At 35.2% G+C, this 17,666-nt stretch overlaps 8 non-coding genes across 8 annotated transcripts; all 8 read right to left on the reverse strand.

Moving 5' to 3' along the window:
* Positions 1-653: 653 nt before the first annotated feature.
* TRNAQ-CUG (transfer RNA glutamine (anticodon CUG)) lies at positions 654-725 on the reverse strand. The gene has a single exon. It is a non-coding gene; the product is annotated as a tRNA-Gln (tRNA).
* Positions 726-2,247: 1,522 nt separating this feature from the next.
* On the reverse strand, positions 2,248-2,319 carry TRNAQ-CUG (transfer RNA glutamine (anticodon CUG)). The gene has a single exon. It is a non-coding gene; the product is annotated as a tRNA-Gln (tRNA).
* A 1,510-nt stretch (positions 2,320-3,829) lies between these two features.
* TRNAQ-CUG (transfer RNA glutamine (anticodon CUG)) lies at positions 3,830-3,901 on the reverse strand. The gene has a single exon. It is a non-coding gene; the product is annotated as a tRNA-Gln (tRNA).
* Positions 3,902-6,982: 3,081 nt separating this feature from the next.
* On the reverse strand, positions 6,983-7,054 carry TRNAQ-CUG (transfer RNA glutamine (anticodon CUG)). The gene has a single exon. It is a non-coding gene; the product is annotated as a tRNA-Gln (tRNA).
* A 1,524-nt stretch (positions 7,055-8,578) lies between these two features.
* TRNAQ-CUG (transfer RNA glutamine (anticodon CUG)) lies at positions 8,579-8,650 on the reverse strand. The gene has a single exon. It is a non-coding gene; the product is annotated as a tRNA-Gln (tRNA).
* A 1,531-nt stretch (positions 8,651-10,181) lies between these two features.
* On the reverse strand, positions 10,182-10,253 carry TRNAQ-CUG (transfer RNA glutamine (anticodon CUG)). Its single transcript has one exon. It is a non-coding gene; the product is annotated as a tRNA-Gln (tRNA).
* A 1,516-nt stretch (positions 10,254-11,769) lies between these two features.
* On the reverse strand, positions 11,770-11,841 carry TRNAQ-CUG (transfer RNA glutamine (anticodon CUG)). Its single transcript has one exon. It is a non-coding gene; the product is annotated as a tRNA-Gln (tRNA).
* Positions 11,842-14,944: 3,103 nt separating this feature from the next.
* On the reverse strand, positions 14,945-15,016 carry TRNAQ-CUG (transfer RNA glutamine (anticodon CUG)). The gene has a single exon. It is a non-coding gene; the product is annotated as a tRNA-Gln (tRNA).
* Between the last annotated feature and the right edge of the window lie 2,650 nt (positions 15,017-17,666).

A 17,666-nucleotide genomic window follows, 5' to 3' on the forward strand; every position in this document is an offset into this window, starting at 1 on the left:
CTGAAAACTTACTAAAGAATACACCAAAAAAGCTCAAAAGAAGAAAAATATTCATTTCTATGTAAACATAAAATAAAATTAGTCTTCGTATTTTCAGTCGTTTTGAGCATCTTTTAACTGCATAAAGTTTCCAAAACGGTAAAGTGACTATGTCAATTTCCATTTGATTTTTTTGCTTCGAATACCTTCCGTAATAAAATTCAAGTCAACTAGAAGCTTAGAAAGACACTTTAAAGTCTCTTAGTGACTTCTAGTTCCTTTTGTCACCTACAAAAAAGCCACAAGAACATACTCAACTGATGGACTAAACAATTGTTTTTAAATTGCCAAAAAATTCCTCAATAAAACATTATAGATAATTTTGGAAAAAACAAGAGAAAAGAAAATTCAGGAAAATAAGCTGGCGTTTCCTAAAGCCATTTTGATTTGAAATCATCAGATTTTCCCACCCGAATTAAAAATCATGGGAACATTTACACAAGTCATAGAATATAGTTGCTTGGTGTAACATACAAGATAAGAATTTTGTTTCCTGAAGTCAATTTTATAGGATTCCATGGATTCTTGCACCATTCAAATCAAGTTTCAAGTTTTCAAGTTTCATTCTAAAAGTTGAACATAGTAGAAATTATAATGCTAAAGATGAACCTTACAGGTTCCACTGAGATTTGAACTCAGATCGCTGGATTCAGAGTCCAGAGTGCTAACCATTACACCATGGAACCACACATGTAGCTGACTACTCTAGATTTTCTTGTGGTGAAAATGGAGAAGGGAACACATTAAGGAAATCATGCATGATGGTGAAACTGGCTTTAAAGCTGCAGTACAAATCTACATTTAATACACCATCATAAATTAATATCTCCTCCACTTTTAATCTACAAGTGTGCCTAGAATTCCACAGTATCACAATCAGGACAGTTTTAAAATTGTTTATGAAAACTGTGCCAGCTCTGTTACCAGGAAAAAAGGAGAGGAAAATAATTGCAAAACTTAAACTGCTAGAAAGCTGCTCATCCAGAAGTTGCTAAAGATTTTTCACTGTGTGGTAAAAGATTCCACCCGAGAGATAATATAAGTAGAATCTGTTTCTTAGCAAAGCACATGTTCCAATCTATCAACCATACCTGACATTTGTGGCAACTAGATGAGAGATGGAGAAGCACCTCTTACCTGATCGTACGAGGTCTCATCTTTTGATTAGCAGTGTGATTCACATGTGATGATGGGCCAGGCCAGTTAATCAAAATAAGATCTTTAGATGCCCGCAGGTTGGTTCTCCAAATCCAGTCCAGAGATATGAAACAACTTTTTGGGGGATAAACTAAGGAAGGTGTGCATTGATCTACTCAGATAATCATCAAAAAACCTACTTGGAAATTGACATAGTTGGCAATGATTGAATGCGCAGGGAGATCCCAATGGATTTCAAGTCCATCGCTTTAACAACTCAGCCACAACTTCTGAGATACCTTCAAAATTTCAGGCCTCACTAAAATTTAAAAATCTGATGTGAAATCATCTTAACTTGAAACCTTGTACCGCTCAAGCCTTTCAACAGTTTAAAAGGCAGATTTAGTGTGAGTTGGCTCTGAAAACTTACTAAAGAATACACCAAAAAAGCTCAAAAGAAGAAAAATATTCATTTCTATGTAAACATAAAATAAAATTAGTTTTCGTATTTTCAGTCGTTTTGAGCATCTTTTAACTGCATAAAGTTTCCAAAACGGTAAAGTGACTATGTCAATTTCCATTTGATTTTTTTGCTTCGAATACCTTCCGTAATAAAATTCAAGTCAACTAGAAGCTTAGAAAGACACTTTAAAGTCTCTTAGTGACTTCTAGTTCCTTTTGTCACCTACAAAAAAGCCACAAGAACATACTCAACTGATGGACTAAACAATTGTTTTTAAATTGCCAAAAAATTCCTCAATAAAACATTATAGATAATTTTGGAAAAAACAAGAGAAAAGAAAATTCAGGAAAATAAGCTGGCGTTTCCTAAAGCCATTTTGATTTGAAATCATCAGATTTTCCCACCCGAATTAAAAATCATGGGAACATTTACACAAGTCATAGAATATAGTTGCTTGGTGTAACATACAAGATAAGAATTTTGTTTCCTGAAGTCAATTTTATAGGATTCCATGGATTCTTGCACCATTCAAATCAAGTTTCAAGTTTTCAAGTTTCATTCTAAAAGTTGAACATAGTAGAAATTATAATGCTAAAGATGAACCTTACAGGTTCCACTGAGATTTGAACTCAGATCGCTGGATTCAGAGTCCAGAGTGCTAACCATTACACCATGGAACCACACATGTAGCTGACTACTCTAGATTTTCTTGTGGTGAAAATGGAGAAGGGAACACATTAAGGAAATCATGCATGATGGTGAAACTGGCTTTAAAGCTGCAGTACAAATCTACATTTAATACACCATCATAAATTAATATCTCCTCCACTTTTAATCTACAAGTGTGCCTAGAATTCCACAGTATCACAATCAGGACAGTTTTAAAATTGTTTATGAAAACTGTGCCAGCTCTGTTACCAGGAAAAAAGGAGAGGAAAATAATTGCAAAACTTAAACTGCTAGAAAGCTGCTCATCCAGAAGTTGCTAAAGATTTTTCACTGTGTGGTAAAAGATTCCACCCGAGAGATAATATAAGTAGAATCTGTTTCTTAGCAAAGCACATGTTCCAATCTATCAACCATACCTGACATTTGTGGCAACTAGATGAGAGATGGAGAAGCACCTCTTACCTGATCGTACGAGGTCTCATCTTTTGATTAGCAGTGTGATTCACATGTGATGATGGGCCAGGCCAGTTAATCAAAATAAGATCTTTAGATGCCCGCAGGTTGGTTCTCCAAATCCAGTCCAGAGATATGAAACAACTTTTTGGGGGATAAACTAAGGAAGGTGTGCATTGATCTACTCAGATAATCATCAAAAAACCTACTTGGAAATTGACATAGTTGGCAATGATTGAATGCGCAGGGAGATCCCAATGGATTTCAAGTCCATCGCTTTAACAACTCAGCCACAACTTCTGAGATACCTTCAAAATTTCAGGCCTCACTAAAATTTAAAAATCTGATGTGAAATCATCTTAACTTGAAACCTTGTACCGCTCAAGCCTTTCAACAGTTTAAAAGGCAGATTTAGTGTGAGTTGGCTCTGAAAACTTACTAAAGAATACACCAAAAAAGCTCAAAAGAAGAAAAATATTCATTTCTATGTAAACATAAAATAAAATTAGTTTTCGTATTTTCAGTCGTTTTGAGCATCTTTTAACTGCATAAAGTTTCCAAAACGGTAAAGTGACTATGTCAATTTCCATTTGATTTTTTTGCTTCGAATACCTTCCGTAATAAAATTCAAGTCAACTAGAAGCTTAGAAAGACACTTTAAAGTCTCTTAGTGACTTCTAGTTCCTTTTGTCACCTACAAAAAAGCCACAAGAACATACTCAACTGATGGACTAAACAATTGTTTTTAAATTGCCAAAAAATTCCTCAATAAAACATTATAGATAATTTTGGAAAAAACAAGAGAAAAGAAAATTCAGGAAAATAAGCTGGCGTTTCCTAAAGCCATTTTGATTTGAAATCATCATCAGATTTTCCCACCCGAATTAAAAATCATGGGAACATTTACACAAGTCATAGAATATAGTTGCTTGGTGTAACATACAAGATAAGAATTTTGTTTCCTGAAGTCAATTTTATGGGATTCCATGGATTCTTGCACCATTCAAATCAAGTTTCATTCTAAACGTTGAACATAGTAGAAATTATAATGCTAAAGATGAAACTTACAGGTTCCACTGAGATTTGAACTCAGATCACTGGATTCAGAGTCCAGAGTGCTAACGATTACACCATGGAACCACACATGTAGCTGACTACTCTAGATTTTCTTGTGGTGAAAATGGAGAAGAGAACACATTAAGGAAATCATGCATGATGGTGAAACTGGCTTTAAAGCTGCAGTACAAATCTACATTTAATACACCATCATAAATTAATATCTCCTCCACTTTTAATCTACAAGTGTGCCTAGAATTCCACAGTATCACAATCAGGACAGTTTTAAAATTGTTTATGAAAACTGTACCAGCTCTGAAACCAGGAAAAAAGAGAGGAAAATAATTGCAAAACTTAAACTGCTAGAAAGCTGCTCATCCAGAAGTTGCTAAAGATTTTTCACTGTGTGGTAAAAGATTCCACCCGAGAGATAATATAAGTAGAATCGGTGCAAAGCAAAGCACATGTTCCATTCTATCAACCATACCTGACATTTGTGGCAACTAGATGAGAGATGGAGAAGCACCTCTTACCTGATCGCACGAGGTCTCATCTTTTGATTAGCAGTGTGATTCACATGTGATGATGGGCCAGGCCAGTTAATCAAAATAAGATCTTTAGATGCCCGCAGGTTGGTTCTCCAAATCCAGTCCAGAGATATGAAACAACTTTTTGGGGGATAAACTAAGGAAGGTGTGCATTGATCTACTCAGATAATCATCAAAAAACCTACTTGGAAATTGACATAGTTGGCAATGATTGAATGCGCAGGGAGATCCCAATGGATTTCAAGTCCATCGCTTTAACAACTCAGCCACAACTTCTGAGATACCTTCAAAATTTCAGGCCTCACTAAAATTTAAAAATCTGATGTGAAGTCATCTTAACTTGAAACCTTGTACCGCTCAAGCCTTTCAACAGTTTAAAAGGCAGATTTAGTGTGAGTTGGCTCTGAAAACTTACTAAAGAATACACCAAAAAAGCTCAAAAGAAGAAAAATATTCATTTCTATGTAAACATAAAATAAAATTAGTCTTCGTATTTTCAGTCGTTTTGAGCATCTTTTAACTGCATAAAGTTTCCAAAACGGTAAAGTGACTATGTCAATTTCCATTTGATTTTTTTGCTTTGAATACCTTCCGTAATAAAATTCAAGTCAACTAGAAGCTTAGAAAGACACTTTAAAGTCTCTTAGTGACTTCTAGTTCCTTTTGTCACCTACAAAAAAGGCACAAGAACATACTCAACTGATGGACTAAACAATTGTTTTTAAATTGCCAAAAAATTCCTCAATAAAACATTATAGATAATTTTGGAAAAAACAAGAGAAAAGAAAATTCAAGAAAATAAGCTGGCGTTTCCTAAAGCCATTTTGATTTGAAATCATCATCAGATTTTCCCACCTGAATTAAAAATCATGGGAACATTTACACAAGTCATAGAATATAGTTGCTTGGTGTAACATACAAGATAAGAATTTTGTTTCCTGAAGTCAATTTTATAGGATTCCATGGATTCTTGCACCATTCAAATCAAGTTTCAAGTTTTCAAGTTTCATTCTAAAAGTTGAACATAGTAGAAATTATAAACTCAGCTCGCTGGATTCAGAGTCCAGAGTGCTAACCATTACACCATGGAACCACACATGTAGCTGACTACTCAAGATTTTCTTGTGGTGAAAATGGAGAAGGGAACACATTAAGGAAATCATGCATGATGGTGAAACTGGCTTTAAAGCTGCAGTACAAATCTACATTTAATACACCATCATAAATTAATATCTCCTCCACTTTTAATCTACAAGTGTGCCTAGAATTCCACAGTATCACAATCAGGACAGTTTTAAAATTGTTTATGAAAACTGTGCCAGCTCTGTTACCAGGAAAAAAGGAGAGGAAAATAATTGCAAAACTTAAACTGCTAGAAAGCTGCTCATCCAGAAGTTGCTAAAGATTTTTCACTGTGTGGTAAAAGATTCCACCCGAGAGATAATATAAGTAGAATCGGTGCAAAGCAAAGCACATGTTCCATTCTATCAACCATACCTGACATTTGTGGCAACTAGATGAGAGATGGAGAAGCACCTCTTACCTGATCGCACGAGGTCTCATCTTTTGATTAGCAGTGTGATTCACATGTGATGATGGGCCAGGCCAGTTAATCAAAATAAGATCTTTAGATGCCCGCAGGTTGGTTCTCCAAATCCAGTCCAGAGATATGAAACAACTTTTTGGGGGATAAACTAAGGAAGGTGTGCATTGATCTACTCAGATAATCATCAAAAAACCTACTTGGAAATTGACATAGTTGGCAATGATTGAATGCGCAGGGAGATCCCAATGGATTTCAAGTCCATCGCTTTAACAACTCAGCCACAACTTCTGAGATACCTTCAAAATTTCAGGCCTCACTAAAATTTAAAAATCTGATGTGAAGTCATCTTAACTTGAAACCTTGTACCGCTCAAGCCTTTCAACAGTTTAAAAGGCAGATTTAGTGTGAGTTGGCTCTGAAAACTTACTAAAGAATACACCAAAAAAGCTCAAAAGAAGAAAAATATTCATTTCTATGTAAACATAAAATAAAATTAGTCTTCGTATTTTCAGTCGTTTTGAGCATCTTTTAACTGCATAAAGTTTCCAAAACGGTAAAGTGACTATGTCAATTTCCATTTGATTTTTTTGCTTCGAATACCTTCCGTAATAAAATTCAAGTCAACTAGAAGCTTAGAAAGACACTTTAAAGTCTCTTAGTGACTTCTAGTTCCTTTTGTCACCTACAAAAAAGCCACAAGAACATACTCAACTGATGGACTAAACAATTGTTTTTAAATTGCCAAAAAATTCCTCAATAAAACATTATAGATAATTTTGGAAAAAACAAGAGAAAAGAAAATTCAAGAAAATAAGCTGGCGTTTCCTAAAGCCATTTTGATTTGAAATCATCATCAGATTTTCCCACCCGAATTAAAAATCATGGGAACATTTACACAAGTCATAGAATATAGTTGCTTGGTGTAACATACAAGATAAGAATTTTGTTTCCTGAAGTCAATTTTATAGGATTCCATGGATTCTTGCACCATTCAAATCAAGTTTCAAGTTTTCAAGTTTCATTCTAAAAGTTGAACATAGTAGAAATTATAATGCTAAAGATGAACCTTACAGGTTCCACTGAGATTTGAACTCAGATCGCTGGATTCAGAGTCCAGAGTGCAAACCATTACACCATGGAACCACACATGTAGCTGACTACTCTAGATTTTCTTGTGGTGAAAATGGAGAAGGGAACACATTAAGGAAATCATGCATGATGGTGAAACTGGCTTTAAAGCTGCAGTACAAATCTACATTTAATACACCATCATAAATTAATATCTCCTCCACTTTTAATCTACAAGTGTGCCTAGAATTCCACAGTATCACAATCAGGACAGTTTTAAAATTGTTTATGAAAACTGTGCCAGCTCTGTTACCAGGAAAAAAGGAGAGGAAAATAATTGCAAAACTTAAACTGCTAGAAAGCTGCTCATCCAGAAGTTGCTAAAGATTTTTCACTGTGTGGTAAAAGATTCCACCCGAGAGATAATATAAGTAGAATCGGTGCAAAGCAAAGCACATGTTCCATTCTATCAACCATACCTGACATTTGTGGCAACTAGATGAGAGATGGAGAAGCACCTCTTACCTGATCGCACGAGGTCTCATCTTTTGATTAGCAGTGTGATTCACATGTGATGATGGGCCAGGCCAGTTAATCAAAATAAGATCTTTAGATGCCCGCAGGTTGGTTCTCCAAATCCAGTCCAGAGATATGAAACAACTTTTTGGGGGATAAACTAAGGAAGGTGTGCATTGATCTACTCAGATAATCATCAAAAAACCTACTTGGAAATTGACATAGTTGGCAATGATTGAATGCGCAGGAAGATCCCAATGGATTTCAAGTCCATCGCTTTAACAACTCAGCCACAACTTCTGAGATACCTTCAAAATTTCAGGCCTCACTAAAATTTAAAAATCTGATGTGAAGTCATCTTAACTTGAAACCTTGTACCGCTCAAGCCTTTCAACAGTTTAAAAGGCAGATTTAGTGTGAGTTGGCTCTGAAAACTTACTAAAGAATACACCAAAAAAGCTCAAAAGAAGAAAAATATTCATTTCTATGTAAACATAAAATAAAATTAGTCTTCGTATTTTCAGTCGTTTTGAGCATCTTTTAACTGCATAAAGTTTCCAAAACGGTAAAGTGACTATGTCAATTTCCATTTGATTTTTTTGCTTCGAATACCTTCCGTAATAAAATTCAAGTCAACTAGAAGCTTAGAAAGACACTTTAAAGTCTCTTAGTGACTTCTAGTTCCTTTTGTCACCTACAAAAAAGCCACAAGAACATAGTCAACTGATGGACTAAACAATTGTTTTTAAATTGCCAAAAAATTCCTCAATAAAACATTATAGATAATTTTGGAAAAAACAAGAGAAAAGAAAATTCAGGAAAATAAGCTGGCGTTTCCTAAAGCCATTTTGATTTGAAATCATCATCAGATTTTCCCACCCGAATTAAAAATCATGGGAACATTTCCACAAGTCATAGAAAATAGTTGTTTGGTGTAACATACAAGATAAGAATTTTGTTTCCTGAAGTCAATTTTATAGGATTCCATGGATTCTTGCACCATTCAAATCAAGTTTCAAGTTTTCAAGTTTCATTCTAAAAGTTGAACATAGTAGAAATTATAATGCTAAAGATGAAACTTACAGGGTCCACTGAGATTTGAACTCAGATCGCTGGATTCAGAGTCCAGAGTGCTAACCATTACACCATGGAACCACAAATGTTGCTGCCTACTCTAGATTTTCTTGTGGTGAAAATGGAGAAGGGAAACACATTAAGGAAATCATGCATGATGGTGAAACTGGCTTTAAAGCTGCAGTACAAATCTACATTTAATACACCATCATAAATTAATATCTCCTCCACTTTTAATCTACAAGTGTGCCTAGAATTCCACAGTATCACAATCAGGACAGTTTTAAAATTGTTTATGAAAACTGTGCCAGCTCTGTTACCAGGAAAAAGGAGAGGAAAATAATTGCAAAACTTAAACTGCTAGAAAGCTGCTCATCCAGAAGTTGCTAAAGATTTTTCACTGTGTGGTAAAAGATTCCACCCGAGAGATAATATAAGTAGAATCGGTGCAAAGCAAAGCACATGTTCCAATCTATCAACCATACCTGACATTTGTGGCAACTAGATGAGAGATGGAGAAGCACCTCTTACCTGATCGCACGAGGTCGCATCTTTTGATTAGCAGTGTGATTCACATGTGATGATGGGCCAGGCCAGTTAATCAAAACAAGATCTTTAGATGCCCGCAGGTTGGTTCTCCAAATCCAGTCCAGAGATATGAAACAACTTTTTGGGGGATAAACTAAGGAAGGTGTGCATTGATCTACTCAGATAATCATCAAAAAACCTACTTGGAAATTGACATAGTTGGCAATGATTGAATGCGCAGGGAGATCCCAATGGATTTCAAGTCCATCGCTTTAACAACTCAGCCACAACTTCTGAGATACCTTCAAAATTTCAGGCCTCACTAAAATTTAAAAATCTGATGTGAAGTCATCTTAACTTGAAACCTTGTACCGCTCAAGCCTTTCAACAGTTTAAAAGGCAGATTTAGTGTGAGTTGGCTCTGAAAACTTACTAAAGAATACACCAAAAAAGCTCAAAAGAAGAAAAATATTCATTTCTATGTAAACATAAAATAAAATTAGTCTTCGTATTTTCAGTCGTTTTGAGCATCTTTTAACTGCATAAAGTTTCCAAAACGGTAAAGTGACTATGTCAATTTCCATTTGATTTTTTTGCTTCGAATACCTTCCGTAATAAAATTCAAGTCAACTAGAAGCTTAGAAAGACACTTTAAAGTCTCTTAGTGACTTCTAGTTCCTTTTGTCACCTACAAAAAAGCCACAAGAACATACTCAACTGATGGACTAAACAATTGTTTTTAAATTGCCAAAAAAATCCTCAATAAAACATTATAGATAATTTTGGAAAAAACAAGAGAAAAGAAAATTCAGGAAAATAAGCTGGCGTTTCCTAAAGCCATTTTGATTTGAAATCATCATCAGATTTTCCCACCCGAATTAAAAATCATGGGAACATTTACACAAGTCATAGTATATAGTTGCTTGGTGTAACATACAAGATAAGAATTTTGTTTCCTGAAGTCAATGTTATAGGATTCCATGGATTCTTGCACCATTCAAATCAAGTTTCAAGTTTTCAAGTTTCAAGTTTCATTCTAAAAGTTAAACATAGTAGAAATTATAATGCTAAAGATGAAACTTACTGGTTCCACTGAGATTTGAACTCAGATCGCTGGATTCAGAGTCCAGAGTGCTAACAATTACACCATGGAACCACACATGTTGCTGACTACTCTAGATTTTCTTGTGGTGAAAATGGAGAAGGGAACACATTAAGGAAATCATGCATGATGGTGAAACTGGCTTTAAAGCTGCAGTACAAATCTACATTTAATACACCATCATAAATTAATATCTCCTCCACTTTTAATCTACAAGTGTGCCTAGAATTCCACAGTATCACAATCAGGACAGTTTTAAAATTGTTTATGAAAACTGTGCCAGCTCTGTTACCAGGAAAAAAGGAGAGGAAAATAATTGCAAAACTTAAACTGCTAGAAAGCTGCTCATCCAGAAGTTGCTAAAGATTTTTCACTGTGTGGTAAAAGATTCCACCCGAGAGATAATATAAGTAGAATCGGTGCAAAGCAAAGCACATGTTCCAATCTATCAACCATGCCTGACATTTGTGGCAACTAGATGAGAGATGGAGAAGCACCTCTTACCTGATCGCATGAGGTCTCATCTTTTGATTAGCAGTGTGATTCACATGTGATGATGGGCCAGGCCAGTTAATCAAAACAAGATCTTTAGATGCCCGCAGGTTGGTTCTCCAAATCCAGTCCAGAGATATGAAACAACTTTTTGGGGGTAAACTAAGGAAGGTGTGCATTGATCTACTCAGATAATCATCAAAAAACCTACTTGGAAATTGACATTGTTGGCAATGATTGAATGCGCAGGGAGATCCCAATGGATTTCAAGTCCATCGCTTTAACAACTCAGCCACAACTTCTGAGATACCTTCAAAATTTCAGGCTTCACTAAAATGTAAAAATCTGATTTGAAGTCATCTTAACTTGAAACCTTGTACCGCTCAAGCCTTTCAACAGTTTAAAAGGCAGATTTAGTGTGAGTTGGCTCTGAAAACTTACTAAAGAATACACCAAAAAAGCTCAAAAGAAGAAAAATATTCATTTCTATGTAAACATAAAATAAAATTAGTCTTCGTATTTTCAGTCGTTTTGAGCATCTTTTAACTGCATAAAGTTTCCAAAACGGTAAAGTGACTATGTCAATTTCCATTTGATTTTTTTGCTTCGAATACCTTCCGTAATAAAATTCAAGTCAACTAGAAGCTTAGAAAGACACTTTAAAGTCTCTTAGTGACTTCTAGTTCCTTTTGTCACCTACAAAAAAGCCACAAGAACATACTCAACTGATGGACTAAACAATTGTTTTTAAATTGCCAAAAAATTCCTCAATAAAACATTATAGATAATTTTGGAAAAAACAAGAGAAAAGAAAATTCAGGAAAATAAGCTGGCGTTTCCTAAAGCCATTTTGATTTGAAATCATCATCAGATTTTCCCACCCGAATTAAAAATCATGGGAACATTTACACAAGTCATAGAATATAGTTGCTTGGTGTAACATACAAGATAAGAATTTTGTTTCCTTAAGTCAATTTTATAGGATTCCATGGATTCTTGCACCATTCAAATCAAGTTTCAAAGTTTCATTCTAAAAGTTGAACATAGTAGAAATTATAATGCTAAAGATGAAACTTACAGGTTCCACTGAGATTTGAACTCAGATCACTGGATTCAGAGTCCAGAGTGCTAACGATTACACCATGGAACCACACATGTCGCTGACTACTCTAGATTTTCTTGTGGTGAAAATGGAGAAGGGAACACATTAAGGAAATCATGCATGATGGTGAAACTGGCTTTAAAGCTGCAGTACAAATCTACATTTAATACACCATCATAAATTAATATCTCCTCCACTTTTAATCTACAAGTGTGCCTAGAATTCCACAGTATCACAATCAGGACAGTTTTAAAATTGTTTATGAAAACTGTGCCAGCTCTGTTACCAGGAAAAAGGAGAGGAAAATAATTGCAAAACTTAAACTGCTAGAAAGCTGCTCATCCAGAAGTTGCTAAAGATTTTTCACTGTGTGGTAAAAGATTCCACCCGAGAGATAATATAAGTAGAATCGGTGCAAAGCAAAGCACATGTTCCAATCTATCAACCATGCCTGACATTTGTGGCAACTAGATGAGAGATGGAGAAGCACCTCTTACCTGATCGCATGAGGTCTCATCTTTTGATTAGCAGTGTGATTCACATGTGATGATGGGCCAGGCCAGTTAATCAAAATAAGATCTTTAGATGCCCACAGGTTGGTTCTCCAAATCCAGTCCAGAGATATGAAACAACTTTTTGGGGGATAAACTAAGGAAGGTGTGCATTGATCTACTCAGATAATCATCAAAAAACCTACTTGGAAATTGACATAGTTGGCAATGATTGAATGCGCAGGGAGATCCCAATGGATTTCAAGTCCATCGCTTTAACAACTCAGCCACAACTTCTGAGATACCTTCAAAATTTCAGGCCTCACTAAAATGTAAAAATCTGATGTGAAGTCATCTTAACTTGAAACCTTGTACCGCTCAAGCCTTTCAACAGTTTAAAAGGCAGATTTAGTGTGAGTTGGCTCTGAAAACTTACTAAAGAATACACCAAAAAAGCTCAAAAGAAGAAAAATATTCATTTCTATGTAAACATAAAATAAAATTAGTCTTCGTATTTTCAGTCGTTTTGAGCATCTTTTAACTGCATAAAGTTTCCAAAATGGTAAAGTGACTATGTCAATTTCCATTTGATTTTTTTGCTTCGAATACCTTCCATAATAAAATTCAAGTCAACTAGAAGCTTAGAAAGACACTTTAAAGTCTCTTAGTGACTTCTAGTTCCTTTTGTCACCTACAAAAAAGCCACAAGAACATACTCAACTGATGGACTAAACAATTGTTTTTAAATTGCCAAAAAATTCCTCAATAAAACATTATAGATAATTTTGGAAAAAACAAGAGAAAAGAAAATTCAGGAAAATAAGCTGGCGTTTCCTAAAGCCATTTTGATTTGAAATCATCATCAGATTTTCCCACCCGAATTAAAAATCATGGGAACATTTCCACAAGTCATAGAATATAGTTGCTTGGTGTAACATACAAGATAAGAATTTTGTTTCCTGAAGTCAATTTTATAGGATTCCATGGATTCTTGCACCATTCAAATCAAGTTTCAAGTTTTCAAGTTTCATTCTAAAAGTTGAACATAGTAGAAATTATAATGCTAAAGATGAAACTTACAGGTTCCACTGAGATTTGAACTCAGATCGCTGGATTCAGAGTGCAAACCATTACACCATGGAACCACACATGTAGCTTACTACTCTAGATTTTCTTGTGGTGAAAATGGAGAAGGGAACACATTAAGGAAATCATGCATGATGGTGAAACTGGCTTTAAAGCTGCAGTACAAATCTACATTTAATACACCATCATAAATTAATATCTCCTCCACTTTTAATCTACAAGTGTGCCTAGAATTCCACAGTATCACAATCAGGACAGTTTTAAAATTGTTTATGAAAACTGTGCCAGCTCTGTTACCAGGAAAAAGGAGAGGAAAATAATTGCAAAACTTAAACTGCTAGAAAGCTGCTCATCCAGAAGTTGCTAAAGATTTTTCACTGTGTGGTAAAAGATTCCACCCGAGAGATAATATAAGTAGAATCGGTGCAAAGCAAAGCACATGTTCCAATCTATCAACCATACCTGACATTTGTGGCAACTAGATGAGAGATGGAGAAGCACCTCTTACCTGATCGCACGAGGTCGCATCTTTTGATTAGCAGTGTGATTCACATGTGATGATGGGCCAGGCCAGTTAATCAAAATAAGATCTTTAGATGTCCGCAGGTTGGTTCTCCAAATCCAGTCCAGAGATATGAAACAACTTTTTGGGGGATAAACTAAGGAAGGTGTGCATTGATCTACTCAGATAATCATCAAAAAACCTACTTGGAAATTGACATAGTTGGCAATGATTGAATGCGCAGGGAGATCCCAATGGATTTCAAGTCCATCGCTTTAACAACTCAGCCACAACTTCTGAGATACCTTCAAAATTTCAGGCCTCACTAAAATGTAAAAATCTGATGTGAAGTCATCTTAACTTGAAACCTTGTACCGCTCAAGCCTTTCAACAGTTTAAAAGGCAGATTTAGTGTGAGTTGGCTCTGAAAACTTACTAAAGAATACACCAAAAAAGCTCAAAAGAAGAAAAATATTCATTTCTATGTAAACATAAAATAAAATTAGTCTTCGTATTTTCAGTCGTTTTGAGCATCTTTTAACTGCATAAAGTTTCCAAAACGGTAAAGTGACTATGTCAATTTCCATTTGATTTTTTTGCTTCGAATACCTTCCGTAATAAAATTCAAGTCAACTAGAAGCTTAGAAAGACACTTTAAAGTCTCTTAGTGACTTCTAGTTCCTTTTGTCACCTACAAAAAAGCCACAAGAACATACTCAACTGATGGACTAAACAATTGTTTTTAAATTGCCAAAAAATTCCTCAATAAAACATTATAGATAATTTTGGAAAAAACAAGAGAAAAGAAAATTCAGGAAAATAAGCTGGCGTTTCCTAAAGCCATTTTGATTTGAAATCATCATCAGATTTTCCCACCCGAATTAAAAATCATGGGAACATTTACACAAGTCATAGAATATAGTTGCTTGGTGTAACATACAAGATAAGAATTTTGTTTCCTGAAGTCAATTTTATAGGATTCCATGGATTCTTGCACCATTCAAATCAAGTTTCAAGTTTCATTCTAAAAGTTGAACATAGTAGAAATTATAATGCTAAAGATGAAACTTACAGGTTCCACTGAGATTTGAACTCAGATCGCTGGATTCAGAGTCCAGAGTGCTAACCATTACACCATGGAACCAAACATGTAGCTGACTACTCTAGATTTTCTTGTGGTGAAAATGGAGAAGGGAACACATTAAGGAAATCATGCATGATGGTGAAACTGGCTTTAAAGCTGCAGTACAAATCTACATTTAATACACCATCATAAATTAATATCTCCTCCACTTTTAATCTACAAGTGTGCCTAGAATTCCACAGTATCACAATCAGGACAGTTTTAAAATTGTTTATGAAAACTGTGCCAGCTCTGTTACCAGGAAAAAGGAGAGGAAAATAATTGCAAAACTTAAACTGCTAGAAAGCTGCTCATCCAGAAGTTGCTAAAGATTTTTCACTGTGTGGTAAAAGATTCCACCCGAGAGATAATATAAGTAGAATCGGTGCAAAGCAAAGCACATGTTCCAATCTATCAACCATACCTGACATTTGTGGCAACTAGGTGAGAGATGGAGAAGCACCTCTTACCTGATCGCATGAGGTCTCATCTTTTGATTAGCAGTGTGATTCACATGTGATGATGGGCCAGGCCAGTTAATCAAAATAAGATCTTTAGATGCCCACAGGTTGGTTCTCCAAATCCAGTCCAGAGATATGAAACAACTTTTTGGGGGATAAACTAAGGAAGGTGTGCATTGATCTACTCAGATAATCATCAAAAAACCTACTTGGAAATTGACATAGTTGGCAATGATTGAATGCGCAGGGAGATCCCAATGGATTTCAAGTCCATCGCTTTAACAACTCAGCCACAACTTCTGAGATACCTTCAAAATTTCAGGCCTCACTAAAATGTAAAAATCTGATGTGAAGTCATCTTAACTTGAAACCTTGTACCGCTCAAGCCTTTCAACAGTTTAAAAGGCAGATTTAGTGTGAGTTGGCTCTGAAAACTTACTAAAGAATACACCAAAAAAGCTCAAAAGAAGAAAAATATTCATTTCTATGTAAACATAAAATAAAATTAGTCTTCGTATTTTCAGTCGTTTTGAGCATCTTTTAACTGCATAAAGTTTCCAAAATGGTAAAGTGACTATGTCAATTTCCATTTGATTTTTTTGCTTCGAATACCTTCCATAATAAAATTCAAGTCAACTAGAAGCTTAGAAAGACACTTTAAAGTCTCTTAGTGACTTCTAGTTCCTTTTGTCACCTACAAAAAAGCCACAAGAACATACTCAACTGATGGACTAAACAATTGTTTTTAAATTGCCAAAAAATTCCTCAATAAAACATTATAGATAATTTTGGAAAAAACAAGAGAAAAGAAAATTCAGGAAAATAAGCTGGCGTTTCCTAAAGCCATTTTGATTTGAAATCATCATCAGATTTTCCCACCCGAATTAAAAATCATGGGAACATTTCCACAAGTCATAGAATATAGTTGCTTGGTGTAACATACAAGATAAGAATTTTGTTTCCTGAAGTCAATTTTATAGGATTCCATGGATTCTTGCACCATTCAAATCAAGTTTCAAGTTTTCAAGTTTCATTCTAAAAGTTGAACATAGTAGAAATTATAATGCTAAAGATGAAACTTACAGGTTCCACTGAGATTTGAACTCAGATCGCTGGATTCAGAGTGCAAACCATTACACCATGGAACCACACATGTAGCTTACTACTCTAGATTTTCTTGTGGTGAAAATGGAGAAGGGAACACATTAAGGAAATCATGCATGATGGTGAAACTGGCTTTAAAGCTGCAGTACAAATCTACATTTAATACACCATCATAAATTAATATCTCCTCCACTTTTAATCTACAAGTGTGCCTAGAATTCCACAGTATCACAATCAGGACAGTTTTAAAATTGTTTATGAAAACTGTGCCAGCTCTGTTACCAGGAAAAAGGAGAGGAAAATAATTGCAAAACTTAAACTGCTAGAAAGCTGCTCATCCAGAAGTTGCTAAAGATTTTTCACTGTGTGGTAAAAGATTCCACCCGAGAGATAATATAAGTAGAATCGGTGCAAAGCAAAGCACATGTTCCAATCTATCAACCATACCTGACATTTGTGGCAACTAGATGAGAGATGGAGAAGCACCTCTTACATGATCGCACAAGGTCGCATCTTTTGATTAGCAGTGTGATTCACATGTGATGATGGGCCAGGCCAGTTAATCAAAATAAGATCTTTAGATGTCCGCAGGTTGGTTCTCCAAATCCAGTCCAGAGATATGAAACAACTTTTTGGGGGATAAACTAAGGAAGGTGTGCATTGATCTACTCAGATAATCATCAAAAAACCTACTTGGAAATTGACATAGTTGGCAATGATTGAATGCGCAGGGAGATCCCAATGGATTTCAAGTCCATCGCTTTAACAACTCAGCCACAACTTCTGAGATACCTTCAAAATTTCAGGCCTCACTAAAATTTAAAAATCTGATGTGAAGTCATCTTAACTTGAAACCTTGTACCGCTCAAGCCTTTCAACAGTTTAAAAGGCAGATTTAGTGTGAGTTGGCTCTGAAAACTTACTAAAGAATACACCAAAAAAGCTCAAAAGAAGAAAAATATTCATTTCTATGTAAACATAAAATAAAATTAGTCTTCGTATTTTCAGTCGTTTTGAGCATCTTTTAACTGCATAAAGTTTCCAAAACGGTAAAGTGACTATGTCAATTTCCATTTGATTTTTTTGCTTCGAATACCTTCCGTAAT

The sequence above is a fragment of the Dendrobates tinctorius genome, unplaced genomic scaffold (assembly GCF_039654945.1).
Source record: "Dendrobates tinctorius isolate UK_male_01 unplaced genomic scaffold, ASM3965494v1 ptg000047l, whole genome shotgun sequence".
NCBI classification, from domain to species: domain Eukaryota; kingdom Metazoa; phylum Chordata; class Amphibia; order Anura; family Dendrobatidae; genus Dendrobates; species Dendrobates tinctorius.